At 50.8% G+C, this 14,922-nt stretch overlaps 1 protein-coding gene across 2 annotated transcripts in view; it reads right to left on the reverse strand.

The window, feature by feature from the left end:
• The window catches only part of SEMA4A (semaphorin 4A), an 87,870-nt gene extending 79,510 nt beyond the window's left edge, over positions 1-8,360 (reverse strand). The window contains exon 1 of one of the 2 annotated variants that reach the window (XM_077325146.1): positions 8,190-8,360. The gene's annotated coding sequence lies outside the window, so the exon portion shown is untranslated. The remainder of the gene's footprint in view (positions 1-8,189) is intronic. The other variant, XM_077325166.1, reaches the window with a different exon arrangement.
• Positions 8,361-14,922: the final 6,562 nt, after the last annotated feature.

The following is a 14,922-nucleotide window of genomic DNA, read 5'->3' on the forward strand; positions in this document are numbered from 1 at the left end:
TACCAATCAGAGAAGATGAAGGTTGAGATACCAAATCAGAGAAGATGTTTTGAACCCTGCTTTTCACCACCTGAAGGAGTTTCAAAGTGGCTCCCAGTCGCCTTCCCTTCCTCTCCATGGCCTACAAGAGACATCTTGTGAGGTAGTTGGGACTGAGAGAACTCCGAGAGAACCGTGACCGGCCCAAGGTCACCCGGCTGATTGCATGTGGAGGAGACACAGCAGTTGGAAGACGAAGAAGAAGAAGAAAAAGAAGAAAGAAGACTTGGTTCTTATATGCCACTTTTCTTTACCCAAAGGAATTCTTTACCCAAAGGGAAGGCTTACATTCGCCTTCCCTTTCCTCTACCCACGACACCCTGTGTGGCAGGTGAGGCTGAGAGCCCTGATATTACTGCTCCTCAGAACAGCCCAAGGTCACCCAGCTGGCTGCATGTAGGGGAGTGCAGAATCAAACCTGGTGCATCAGATTAGAATTCCGCACTCCTAACCACTGGCTCTCAAAAGACACTGGCCCTTCAAAAGACACACACAGAAAGAGTTGGAATTACCTGGAATTGGAATGGGGGGGTTTCCAGCATGTTTACCTAATTGAAGAGGTGGCCAAACTGTGACTCTCCAGATGTCCATGCACTACAATTCCCAGGAGCCCCTGCCAGCACACTTCTATTCTACATGAATGTTCATGAATGTTTTAATGCCAGTATTATACATGTGAAGCTTCCTCATACTAAACCAACCGATCAGCCCATCAAGGCCAGTGAGGTATACTCTGACTGGCAGCAGCCCCCCAGCCTCAAAGTGGGGCTTTCATATCACCTACTTCCTGATCCTCTTAACGAGAGATGCCGGGGATTGAACCTGGGACCTTCTGCATGCAAAGCAGAGGCTCTTCCACTGAGCCACAGCTCCTCTCTGAGATATCATACATCTCCAGCACTCTGAAAACGAAACCTGGAATCACTGCTCTGGGAATTTCTCCCCATCTAAGGACACGAAGGAATCACAATATTGGTGTCAGAAGTAAAATTCTTTCTTTTTTCCCCCTTGATAAGGCTGTGAGTTGGCTGGATAAGCATCTTGGGGGACAGGGTCTCCCAATGTGGACTCAGGGATCTACTGCCTTGTTGGGGTGCCCCTGTATCTCTACTCATTTCACATATGTAATGCTTGCTTTCGCTGTAAATATATACAAGTATCATGAAACGCTGGTGCTCCCTTGGCCACAGGAACCTAAACTCAGGAAGGCAGCCCCTAGAGCACCTTGTAACTTGAAAAACAGGGGAGATTGAACCTGTTTCCAGCATTAGAATCCTACAGGGGTAAACGGTAATGACTGGGGGAGGCACTGGCAAACCACCCCGTATTGAGTGTGCCATGAAAACGCTAGAGGGCGTCACCCCAAGGGTCAGACATGACTCGGTGCTTGCACAGGGGATACCTTTACCTTTACAGGGGGAGTGGTAATAAGGAAAACTCCCTAATCATACTGCCCAGGGAATTTCTCTTAGCCAAGCACACCCACTCTTCTTACAGACAGCGGTTGTCAGTCAAGGCAGCTAACGGACTGTGAAGAAATGACTCTACCGTGCGCACGTAAGAGCAGACTGATCCGCAGAGATCAGTGGGCAAAGCTCTTCCCAGCACGGAGATAAACATCATTGCTTCCTAGTCTGCACACCAAGCCTCTGGTTAAAGGCACAACTAGGGAAAAGATGGCGATTGTAGCTTGAATATCCTATTTTTGTGGCTAGCGCCACCTCGTACAGCAGCCATTTTATGGCAGCCATTTTGCGGGTGCACCCATCATGCTGTGCCCACATGCTCAAAAAGGTTGGGCACCTCTGAGCTATATGTGCAGGACTCACATGTACTGGATAACTTATGGAATTCACGGCTGCTACATGGTTCAATTAAGAGTGTTGGGTGGCTTTATTTATTTATTTATTTATTTATTTATCATACTTATATACCGCCCTCCCCGGAGGCTCAGGGCGGTTTACATCATAACAGAGAACAATACATAAAACAGTCTGTAACATGTATAACTGATAACTAATAATTGTAACCAAAATAACAGCACAATATAACGGTATAACAATATAGTACTACAAACAGGTCCAGGGCTTATTGATGGGATTCTGAGGGGGGTGGTTTATTTATTGAATTCTGAGGGGGGGGTGGGGGGGGAGCAGGGGCCCTTGGTCGCTGTTGATTACGTCTGGTCTCAGCCAAATGCCTGGTGGAGGAGCTCCTTTTTGCAGGCCCTGCGGAACTGTTTAAGCTCCGTCAGGGCCCTGATCTCTTCTGGGAGCTCGTTCCACCAGGTAGGGGCCAGAACAGAGAATGCTCTGGCCCTGGTCGAGACCAGACGGACTTCTTTAGGGCCAGGGATCCTTAGCTGATTGGAGGCAGTAGAGCGTAGAGCTCTTTTGGGGGCATAGGCGGGGAGGCGGTCCCTCAGGTACACTGGGCCCTGACCGCGTATGGCCTTGAAGGTAATAACCAGAACCTTTAGTCTGATCCGGAATTCAACTGGTAACCATTGCAGCTGGTGGAGAATAGGCAGAGAAGGGTTATGACAGAGAAGGGTTATGACAGAGAAGGGTTATGATTAACCCAATTCATCACGGACTTGTCATCAAAGAGTGGCCATGACAGGCAGACAGAACCTCCATCTTCAAATGCAGCATGCAGGGGGGGGGTTTAGCTTTTGTGCTCTGCTTGTGAATTTCCAATGGTGGCTGCTTCCAGAAACAGGGAGACGAGGGATTTTTGACACAATCCAGATTGGTATTATCCAGAGCTATTAAGTCACAACAGGCTAATGAAGTCTCTATGAGCCAGCATGGGGTAGCAGTTAAGAGCAGTGGCTTCTAATCTGGTGAGCCTTTGATTCCCCGCTCCTCTACATGCAGCCAGCTGGGTGACCTCAGACTCATCACAGTCCTGTTAGAAGCTATATTGATCAAGCTGTTCTGCCAGGGCTCTCTCAGCCCCACCTATCTCACAGGGTGCTTGTTGTGGGGAGAGGAAAGGGAAGGTGAATGCAAGTCACTTTTAGACTCCTTTAGGCAGTGAAAAGAAGAGTTGGTTCTTATATGCCCTAAGGAGTCTTACAGTGCCTTCCCTTTCCTGTCCCCACAACAGACACCCTATGAGGGAGGTGAGGCTAAGAGAGCCCTGATATCACTGCTCAATCAGAACAGCCCAAGGTCACCCAGCTGGCTGCTCGTGGGGGAGAGCAGAATCAAATCCAGCTCGCCAGATTAGAAGTCCGCACTCCTAACCACTACACCAAGTGGGGCATAAAAACCAACTCTTCTAATATTCAGTATCTCTAAACTTATTTATTTATGTAATTTATATATCCTGCCTTCATGCCATGCAGAGACCCAAGCTGGCTTAACCTTCTCTCCTCCATTTTATCCCAACTACCCTGTGAGGTAGGCTAGATGGGGCCCATGTCACTCAGCAAGCTTCCATGTCCCAAGTGGGGATTCGAACCTGGGTCTCCCAGATCCCAGTCCGGCACTCAAACCATTATACCACACAGGTTCTCAAGTGACTGACACTCAATGCATAGAATCATAGAATCATAGAGTTGGAAGGGGCCACACAGGCCATCCAGTCCCCTGCTCAACGCAGGATCAGCCCAAAGCATCCTAAAGCAGACAGGACAGACCTTCATATAAACCTGCCAAAGCAGATTAACCTCATCGCTCCTGGGCAGAGTTAACAGCCCAATCTGCTCCCAATAAAAAAGGGTTATAAGCTGGGTCTTCCCCACCCCCATTTCAGAAATAAATCAAAGCCCCTCCCCAACGACGCGCCTGCCTCTCTCTCCACAGGCTGCAAACTCGTTTGGGAAACAGATTCTCCTTCCAGAGCCGGAAATGAAACCCAGGATACGATCTTGTGACCAGAACGTGGAAAACACAGATCTTTAAGCTTGACAGGAAAACGCTCAGGGACGGGTGGAGAAAGCGGCAATCGGTCGGATTTCCTCCACATCCCTCTTGTTTAAATAGGGGGGGTTAAGAGACATGGCGTGGCGGCTGGTGTTGGGCAATAAGCCAGGGGACCTGGGTTTGAATCCCTGGCTATGCCACAGAAGCTTCAGCCAGTCACCCGGTCTCGGCCGAAACCAGCTCACAGGGTCGTGGGGAGGATAAAATAGAGATGTGGAGAAGAGTGTACGCAGATTTGGGTCCCCATCGGGAGAAAACCAGAATATAAATAAAGTAAATATGCCACCCAAACCTTGTGTGTGTGTATGTGTGTGTGTGACTGAGTAAGAGAGAAAGAGAGAGCTGTTCTTGCAGAGCAGTTCTCTTAGAACTCTCTCAGCCCCACCTAACTCACAGGGTATCTGCTGTGGGGAGATGAAGGGAAGGTGATTGTCAGCCGCTTTGAGACTCCTTTGAGTATTGAAAAGGGGGGGCAGCTCTTTTTCTTCACTGTTGTACTGAGTTGGACAACAAGTTTGTGGACATGGGGGGGGGTGTTTGAACCCCTCTGAAGCACCATATTCCGCAGTACTGTACACCAACCCAGGACTGTACATCTAAATGCTGTAACTGACAAACTCCAAGTTGTACCACATCATTTTGGGAGAATGTCCCTTTGTGTGCCTATTTCCACTGCTACCCTGGTCAGATGGCGTCTATCGCTCAAGGTCCTCTCCAGGGTGATGCCAAGGTCCTTGAGTGCATGGTGGCGGATAAGTCTATTGTGAGCCGTTCTCATTCTCAGGGGTTCAAACTGCTACCTCGGCAGCTGCAGGGTGTGAAGCAGCCGTCCAAGGCCCTGGGAGTTCAATGCACCGAGCTCTCAAATTGTAAAAACAAACATAGCAGACGGATAAGCCCTGTACAGTTTGGAGTGGCTGAACAGTTCCCCACATCTGAAACAAGTGCAGAAGTGCCTAAGGACCTGGACATGCTTTAGGATGCTTAGGGCTGATCCTGCGTAGAGCAGGGGGTTGGACTAGATGGCCTGTATGGCCCCTTCCAACTCTATGATTCTATGATTCTATGACATTTACCCCAAATGGAGATTCAGGTTGAAGAAAAGACAGAAGAGGAAAGCTTGACAGCCCCACGCTGCGATCCTGATCCCCAGGGGGATCCTTTGTGCCTGCTACTTAAACAAAACACAAACCCTGGCTTTGGAACTCTTTTCATCTACACAACTGGGCCTACAGTGTCCTAGCACACACACAGGAGGGCCCATTTTTTCTCCGCTCCAAGGCTCCATTCCTTGAAGCCAGGGGTAGTCAAACTGCGGCCCTCCAGATGTCCATGGACTACAATTCCCATGAGCCCCTGCCAGCAGTCACTGGCAGGGGCTCATGGGAATTGTAGTCCATGGACATCTGGAGGGCCGCAGTTTGACTAGCCCTGCTTGAAGCCCTGAGGAGGCAGCTCTAGGAACTCCCACCGCAAGAGTTCAAAAAGCATCCCTCCGGGGCTGCCTCCCCACAATTTCCTGGGGCTTAACATACCACGAGCGCCTGCCTAAGGAGCTTGGCCCTCGAGCCAGCCTGCACTACAAAAGGCCCATTTATACTTAGCACAGCCATGGTCTGTCTGTAAACCATTGGCCTCTCCACCAGCCTCATCCTGAGGCCCGGTGGGCAGCAGGCCTTTCCCTGGGTCTGCAATTATCTGAACCCCACAGAACAGTAAATAAAGTTCACCGCGATAACAAGCTGACGGGGTCCGGAGGTTCAGCTTCTGGCTACCAGGCAAGAGACATTCAGGGCTGGTTCGCCATCCTTTGCCATTGTGTCTTGACCCTGGCCTGCCTTGGAGGTCACTTGCCAGGGATGACCCTGCTTAGTTTCCGAGATCCACTAGGAACAGGCTCTCCTGGACTACCCAGGCCGGCTTCTCTGGGAAGCATCTGGCCTCAACAACTTACGTGAGGACCAAGGAAGTTGAACAAAAGCATAAATATACATTAAACTATTTTAAGAGAGCCAGCTTAGTGTAGTGGTCAGGAGCACAGACTTCTAATCTGGCAAGCCAGTGTTTGTTCCCCACTCCCTCACATACAGCCAGCTGGGTGACCCTGGGCTAGTCACAGCCCTGATAAAGCTGTTTGAGAAGTGATCTCAGGGCTCTCTCAGCCTCACCCACCTCACAGGGTGTCTGTTTGTGGGGAGAAGAAAGGGAAGGAGATTGTAAGCCGCTTTGAGACTCCTTCAGTAGAGAAAAGCGGCATATAAGAACCAACTCTTCTTCTTCTGTTTATTTAACCGAGCTCAAGGTAATTAAAAGTATTTTAAAAACCTAAAAAGGGAACACTTCTTTTCTCTATAGGTCACATATGTATCAGTCGCAAATGTACACCATAAGTACAAAATGTCAAGCGTGCTCTCAACAAGCTAAGCCCTTGATCAGAACCACTGTGCCTTCTCAGATTTCCTCCTCTAGAAATTTGCCCTTTCCCTCCAAATCTAACGGAAGGATGCTGGATTCGTCAAAGCAGATTAGACAGCTCGGTACTGTTGTCGGCATCTCTCATGCCAGGACCATTTTCATCAAGATGTTGTGCTCCAGGTTTAATGTTGTTCGGGAGCTGGCTTCCTTCCCCCACTATTCAGGCAGATTTGCACCTTTCCCAAGGTTTCCCTGGCTTTCCAATGATCCTTCCAAAACCCGCTTGGCAGAAAAAAATTGGGGAAGGAGCGAATTCTGTGGGGAAAATTGGGAAAGATCAAATTCTGGAAAGCTTCCAAGTGGCTGTGAAAGTTTGGATTTCCCTAATCCTCCCTACATGGTAATTTCCTCATATTAGCCATTTCCTCTCACACTGGAGGGGGGGGGGAGAGTAGGTTAAAGGGCAACTAAATATTTTTATGTCACTTTAACATTAGCAGAAGTTTCTCAAGAATTCCCAGTTTTGTTTTGAAGGGAGGAGACGGGGTCAAGTCTAGTGCTTTTTGCTGCAGAGAAAAATTACCCCACAATGAAAGAGGCCAGACTTTAAAAAGAAATTAAACCTGGGGGTTCAGAGTACCAATCTTACACACTTGCATTGAATTGATTGATAGATCAACATTAAATGACTGATTTTTAAAGGCTGCAAAGGACCTGGTAGTGGGGGGAGGCATGGTTGGGGAACTGAGCTAGGGAAACTTTTATATTTATAATAATATATATTATATATTTATATAATTAATATAAAATTAATCATGAGGTGGAGAGAGTTTATTTGTTTATTATACTTTTATTGAGTTGACAGAGAGAACTTTTTTCTCCCTCTTGTCAAATACTCCAGGGCATCCAATGAAGCTGATGGGCAGTAGGTTCAGGACAGACAAGAAAATACCTGCTTTACACCGAGAGTAAAATATGGAATCTGCTGCCAAAGGATCCACAGGAATAGACAGCTTTAAAAGGGGACTTGATAAATGTGAGGATATGGCTATCAACAGCTACTAGTCATAATGACCAAAGGGAACCTCCATGTTCAGAGGCAGTGAGCCTCTGAAGGGCAGAGCCAGGAGGCAGCCTCAGGGGGAGGATGCTGGACTAGATACAAGTCTTATCCAGCAGGACTCTTCCTATGGAGAAAAGGTACCCTGCAGAAGCCCCCTGGCCACGGCAGCAACATGCCCCGGCCTCATGCATTTGGGTGGATCTTCCACATCACTGGCCGGCAGTCCAGGCACCCCACAAGGGAGGTCGGCCCGCGCGCTCAGCCACCGCCGGCGCATTTCTTCCCGTCAGTTGTGCAACCCAGCTGCAAACCCACGCAGGGCCGCGCGCTCGCTGCGGAGAGCCGCGCTGGGGACGGGTTTGCGCGCTCCAGCGCCGCGGCCGGATCCGACCCCTCGAGCCTTTCCACGGACGCCAGGATCGGCGCGGGAGAGTCGAGGGGCGCGAAGTTCCCCTTGGCGCCCGGCAGGAGATGGGGCGAGCGGGGAGCGTTGCCAGCTCCAGGGCGGGAAGCGCCTGGAGACGTGGGGGTGGAGGGACCTCGGCGGGGCAGGCTGCCATCGAGCACCATCGTTTCCTCCAAGGGAACGCACCTCCGGAGCCGGGAGATGAGCTGTAGTTGCAGGCCCCGCCTGGAGGCTGGCAACGCTCGGAGAGGCGCCGCCGGGGCCATTTAAACCGCCCCCCCCCCCCCGTCCCCGCGCAAGAAGTTCCCGAGAGGCTGGCGAGGAAGCGACTCACGTGGGGGCCGGTGGGTCTTGGGTCTGCCTCGGCATGCCCCGCCGCGGCCGTCTCCGCTGGGCTGCCCGAGCGCCGTCGGAAGGGAGCGGTTCTTCGCCGCGCCTCTGCCCGGGGCGCGCGGCTCTCTCGCTCTGGCGGGGCGCTTTTGGGGGGAGGGCGCTCTCCCTCCCCCTCTCTCCCTCCCTCCGCCCGCCCCCCGCGGAGCCCCCCGGGAGAGCGCGCGAGCCTCTGCCTGGCGCTGGGGGAGGAGGGCGACGCGCTCCCCGCCCTTGCGCAACTTCCACGCCCGCCGCGCCCCCCGCCCGGACTGCCTCGCGGGGACCCGGGCCGGGGGGAGGAGTCCCGCCACCCCACGTGACCCCAAAGCCGAGCCTGCCCGCTTTCATCCCCCCCCCCAAGGGGAGTGGGCGGAGGGGCGCAGCTGAGGCGGAGGTGGAAACGGGCGGGAGGGCTCCGCGGGCGCCTGGCGGGGCATCCACACGCGACGCGGGCGAGGCAGAGGCTTGGCGCGAAGGTCCCGCGGGGAGCGCTTCCGCAGCCGGTGATGTTTGCGCCGCCAGGGCCGGGCCCGCCAACGCCCCCAGGGTGCCTTGCACAAAAGGCGCGCAGCGGCTCCGGCTGGGCGCAACTGGGGCTGCCACTGTTCACACACACGGGCAGCCGCTTGCGGGGCAGCCGGAGGAAATCTCACTTCAGCATCAACACACACGCACGTCCCGGACTTTGGAGAAAGCGGCAACGTGCCTGGTGCAAGGGGGGCGGGAGGGGGGCGTGATGTTGCACCCATTGTTGCCCGGCCCTGCCCTCCCCCGAAGGCAAGACACGTGGAGCTCCTTGCCGCCTCCTCAGATGGCGCCTGGAGAGCGCCCGGCATTGCGCCTGATCCTCAGGGGAGAGGGAAGCGCGGGAAAGTTGAATTTACACAGATCTTCACGGACTCCCAACAAATCCAGTAGCCAATCACGTGTAGAAGCCAGAATTACAGGACTAGTCCATAAAATGAATTCCGCATTGAAATGAAATAAAACACCAAACTGTAGACCATGTCTCAGAGTATAAGCTGCGCCACAAAAACCAGGAGTCCACAGTGTCGTGGGGCCACAATAACACAAAAGCATAGCGGAAATGGAGATCCTCGGGATTTTGGCACCAGATCACCCTAAACTCCATCAGACCACCTATAATATTGATAGCCACAAAATATGCCACAGAAAAACACAGATCCACACCTTTGTGGCAATGCCCCGGAGCAAAAGCATGGTTCCAAAGCACGGATCCTGATGGATTCTCAGGGTTTTTACATTAGATCACCCCACATATGTCTATGGCCACAAAAAAACATGGACCCCATATTAATTATCCACTCAGATATGTTGTCCATGGCCAGAGCTTGCAACATAAAAATCACATCAACCACATCTTCCAAATCACGGAGCATTGTGGGGAGAAGGGGGCATGTGCTGATATAGGGGTGCTTGTGTAGAGACGCTTCAGTCTTAGCAAAGAATCGGCAAAATCTTGTTTTCACTTTTTCCTAAATAAAGAATTTTTTTTCAGCGAAGTCTGCTTATTGGAAATATTGACTGGAATCTCCCACTTCCTGCGACTCTCGGAATTTCCCAGTCTGGAGCTGACAGCCCTAATTTTGCCCTCACAACCCTGTGAGGTTGCTTCAAGTGGGTCGCCAGGTTAGTCTGAGGCAAGAGATCACAAACTGGGCCCTTCCCCCAAAAGGGTGCCAATTATGGGTCAGCCAACCTATCAAGGAACCGGGGCTCACTGAATCAGCAGTTGCAACAAAAAACAGATTAGGCAGGTTGATCCCACTCCCTCGGCTCTTCTGGAACAGTGGCAATGAGAAGCGGCTTTCTGCATCTTGTTTACTCTGAAAGAACTTGCTCTTGGTCCCTCCATGAAACATATTTGGTCTCTCATATTTTATTGGGACACCCTTTGCACTGGAATCAAAGATGCCCTTTTATTCTGTCATGCATGGCGAACTCCAGTTATTTTAATACCCCTTCCGACTCTCCAATCAAAATCCTAATATCATCTTGAATGTTTTTGTTAAAAATTATTCCTTTTTGTCTTTTGAGAAATAGAGACTATAAAGGTAAAGGTAAAGGCATCCCCTGTCATGTCTGACCCTTGGGGTGACGCCCTCTAGCGTTTTCATGGCAGACTCAATACGGGGTGGTTTGCCAGTGCCTTCCCCAGTCATTACTGTTTACCCCCCAGCAAGCTGGGTACTCATTTTACCGACCTCAGAAGGATGGAAGGCTGAGTCAACCTTGAGCCGGCTGCTGGGATTGAACTCCCAGCCTCATGGGCAGAGCTTCAGACAGCATTTCTGCTGCCTTACCACTCTGCGCCACAAGAGACTATAAACACTATTTTATACAGCACTTTCCCTGAACAAAAATTACTTGAGTGGGTTATTAATTGAATAAAAAACATTTTAAAAGTATGAAGACAGTGTAAATACATTGTATTTAGTTTTCAATAATGGAATCCCATTTTTGGCCGCTAGTAATTATCTTGGGCATGCACAGTATACAAAGGCACAAAATTTAACTGCCTGCCTGAAAGTAGATTCTCTCCCCTGCCGCATGAGGAATTGAGATTTTTCCTTTTTTATGAATTAGTACCAATTTTACTAAGTAAAGGGGAGATCAGATGAGCTCTAGCTGGGATATAGAACAGACATCTGAATAAGACATGATCTAGTCTCCAACTCTCCAGAATCACAGGGGCAAATTCTTTCAACTCTAGGAAATTTCTTATATCAACCCTTTAGAATCGCAAACAACTCAGCTAACGTGAATGGCCTTCTGTGATTTTTTTATTGCCAGGTACAAACGGTATTCAGCTGGGGCTTGACTGTATCTCAAACCTGCAGGTGCCAAATACTCTGTTTGAGACTATAAATGAAATTTCGGAATGTCATACCGCTAGAGGCAATGAGTTATAGAGCTTTTTATTGGAGAAAGGGAGGGAAAAGAAAATGGTGCTGGGTTGTATTTCACCCTGGAACAGAGGGAGATGGGTTTGCTCCCTGTTAGCACTTGGAATTATTCCACGGGGAGAACCCTCTCATTACTCATCTGCCCTTCCTGTCCCGTCGGAGCATCAAGCATGTTTATGATGTCACGTTTAAAGGCCTTCCCTCCAATGCATTTTCATGGCAGGGGTGTTCCGATAGATTTTGCCCATGTGGTGCTGGCATTATGGAGACCGGTTCACACACTGCGGTGGAGTGCCCCAAGAGAGAGAGACAGAGCAGGGAATCCAGAGAAGGGTTTTGGGGCAGGAGAACAGCTTGCCAGATTCTGCTTTCCAAACCCTGCTTTCAGATGTAAACTGGGATCACACAGCAGCCCTCGTACAGCTTCTGGCGGTAGTGGCTGCTTTAAGGTGACCAGATTGTCCCACTTTTGGAGGGACATCTGGGGGCACCTGGCAAATTGTACTTATGTTGAAATTTTAAAAAACTGTAATACTATTTTTGCATTCTATGCGTTCTATGAAACTTTTTGTTGCTCTGTATAGAGCAAATTTTTAATCAAGTACCCCCCCCCCCCCCGTCAATGGTGTCCCGCTTTACCAATGTTAAAATCTGGTCACCTTAGTCTAGGTGCAAAGGGTTACAATCAAATTTAAATTCTTTAGAAGAAGCATGTCATTAGTCTATGTTTGGGATCGCTCAAGAGCTTGTGTCCCTGAACAAACTAGGGAACTGAAAGAAGCAGCTTTTGGAGTTGGGAGGCAGAGTTGTTGGAGTGTCATTCTCATTTATTTACTTTTGTACTTTACTTAGATTCACAGAACCATAGAGTTGGAAGGGACCTCCAGGGTTACCTAGTTCAATCACCTGCAGAATGCAGGAAATTCACAACTACCTGCCCAACCGCAGTCACCCCATGACTTCATCTTGACCCTGCCTTTCTCCCAAGTGTGGACCCAAACCAGATGGCCTCCTTCTTCTGTCCTCTCCTCCATTTTATCTTCACAATACTCTTGCGGGGTAGACCAGGCTGACAGTGTGATTGGCCCGAGGTGAGCATTTGGATGGCCATGGCGAGCATTTGGAAGGGAGACCGCCAAGGATGCCAGGGTCGTGATGCAGAGGCAGGCAATGGCAATCCACCACTTGCCTTGAAATCCCCCACTGGAATATGTTGGCTGTGGCTTGACAACCACCACCAGACTACCTTGCAGGGTTATTGTTGTTAGGATAAAGAGTTTTTATACCCTGTTTTGCACTACCCAACGGAGTCTCTAAGAGGCTTCCAATCGCCTTCCCTTCCTCACCTCACAGAGCAGACACCCTGTGAGGTAGGTGGGGCTGAGAGTGCCCTATCAGTTGGAAGGGACCTCCTGGGTCATCTAGTCCAACCCCCTGCACTATGCAGGACACTCACATCCCTATCACTCATCCACTGTAACCTGCCACCCCCTTGAGCCTTCACAGAATCAGCCTCTCCGTCAGATGGCTATCCAACCTCTGTTTAAAAATCTCCAAAGATGGAGAACCCACCACCTCCCGAGGAAGCCTGTTCCACTGAGAAACCGCTCTGACTGTCAGGTGTCCTGGCGGGATTGCTTTGGGAGAACAGTTCTAATAGGGCTGTGACTAGCCCAAGGTCACCAGGATGGCCGCATGTGGAGGGGCGGGGAATCCAAGCCGACTAGCCAAGCTTAGAAGCGGCTGTTCTTAACCCCACACCACGCTGAGGATATGATGTTTTTAGACTGCTTGGGGTTCCCCACTATCTAAATAAATAGGCCAGGCGTACCAGCCAGCAAGCATAAAACCTCCTCAAGGGAAATTAAGGTTGTGTCCGACGGTATTTCTCTCAGGCCGGCCTACCTCTTAGGGGGGAAGAGAAGAGCGGAGGACGCCTCGGGAGAGCCAGCTGGGGACTGCCTCGCCCGCCTGCCTTGCGAGCATGGGCGGAATGAAGCGTTGGGGAAGACTCTCGCGCCATCTAGTGACCACGAGGGGTAACACACAGGGCGGGAGATGTTCGTCCCTGCGGAGGGAGGGGACGCTGGACTTGTAGGCGGGAAGCTAAAAGCATCGCTGCGCTCGGTTTGCAGCTGCAGCCCAGCGAAAAGTATCGACTGCGGGGGGAGACCGCATGCTTCGGGCACTGATCGGACTTTTGCACAAGGCGCTTTTGTCCATTTAACGCTGGAGAATATTTCCGTGTAAGCTGGTGATGTCCCTCTGTAGAGATGAACGCGTTTCAGTGGCTCCCAAACTTTTTGGGGCTCCCAGGACACGTTCTTGCCCCCACCCCATCCCCCCAGAGACGAACGCACCCCTCTTTCCTGGGGTTAGGTCTCCCGCACATTGAAAACACACCATATTGCCTTCACTTAATTCATGCTTGTTATGCAGGGGCCATATTTTAGTCTGGGAAAAATATATACAGTAAGTTCTTTGTAGAAGTCATTTGTAAAAACCACTTGAAAGACAGACGGGGAAAGGCGTGTGTGTGTGTGTATGTGTGTGGGGGGGGGGTGTTCATCTAGCAGCCGCTGCTGGGTGGATCCTCAGGATTTAAGGTTATTGCAGGGGTCGATGGCGGCTCTGTTTTCCCCAGCCTTCTGATTTCAGCCCCAGGACGCCATTAGTATTATGAATTTTGTCCAGTATGCCTAGTGTAGTGTAGCCAGGAGATTCAAGGATTGCCTGGCAGCCAGGAAAGGAAGAGTTGGCTTGCCATTGCATGCCTCCATGTCATGACCTCTAGTATTGCTTGGACTAACTGCCACCCAGAGGAGCCTCTTGTGGCGCACAGTGGTAAGGCAGCAGACATGCAGTCTGAAAGCTCTGCCCACGAGGCTGGGAGTTTGATCCCAGCAGCCGGCTCAAGGTTGACTCAGCCTTCCATCCTTCCGTGGTCGGTAAAATGAGTACCCAACTTGCTGGGGGGGTAAACGGTAATGACTGGGGAAGGCACTGGCAAACCACCCCGTATTGAGTCTGCCATGAAAACGCTGGAGGGCATCACCCCAAGGGCCAGACATGACCCGGTGCTTGCACAGGGGGGATACCTTTACCTTTAACTGCCACCCATATCCCTGGAGGTCTTCCATCCAAATACTTGCCAGGATGGGACCTGCTTAGTTTCTGAGCTTGGCTCCCAGAAGGCTGAAAAACCATGATTCCCAACTTGTCAGAGAGCCAAAATGGAGAAAACAGACAAGAATAATTCCCTGGAAAGATGGGCCATGAGTAGACTCTTGCCCTGTTGATGGAGACCTGCTCTATATAAAACTCCTCACCTCTTCAGAAAGGTAAGGTGTGCATGTCTGCTACAAGCACTTTGAACCCTCTAAAATGACCAGCTGTTAGAAGGTTGCATGGGGGCTGCTCACAAAAGACAAGCAGGTTCCGGGAAGTCTTGGGTAAGTTGCAGGTGTAGCAGGCCCCTGTGCCAGTTCCCTGGCTTGGTTGCCAAGTTCCCAAGGTAATTCATTTCAATATTCTGGTTAGAGAGCCAGCTTGGTATAGTGGTTAGGAATGCAGACTTCTAATTTGGCGAGCCGGGTTTGATTCCCTGCTCTTCCTCCGCAGCCAGCCAGCTGGGTGACCTTGGGCTCGCCACGGCACTGATAAGGCTGTTCTGACCGAGCAGGAATATCAGGGCTCTCTCAGCCCCACCTCCCTCACAGGTTGTCATTTGTGGGGAGAGGAAAGGGAAGGCAAATGGGACTCCTTTGG

The sequence above is a fragment of the Paroedura picta genome, chromosome 1 (assembly GCF_049243985.1).
Source record: "Paroedura picta isolate Pp20150507F chromosome 1, Ppicta_v3.0, whole genome shotgun sequence".
Classification (NCBI taxonomy): Eukaryota; Metazoa; Chordata; class Lepidosauria; order Squamata; family Gekkonidae; genus Paroedura; species Paroedura picta.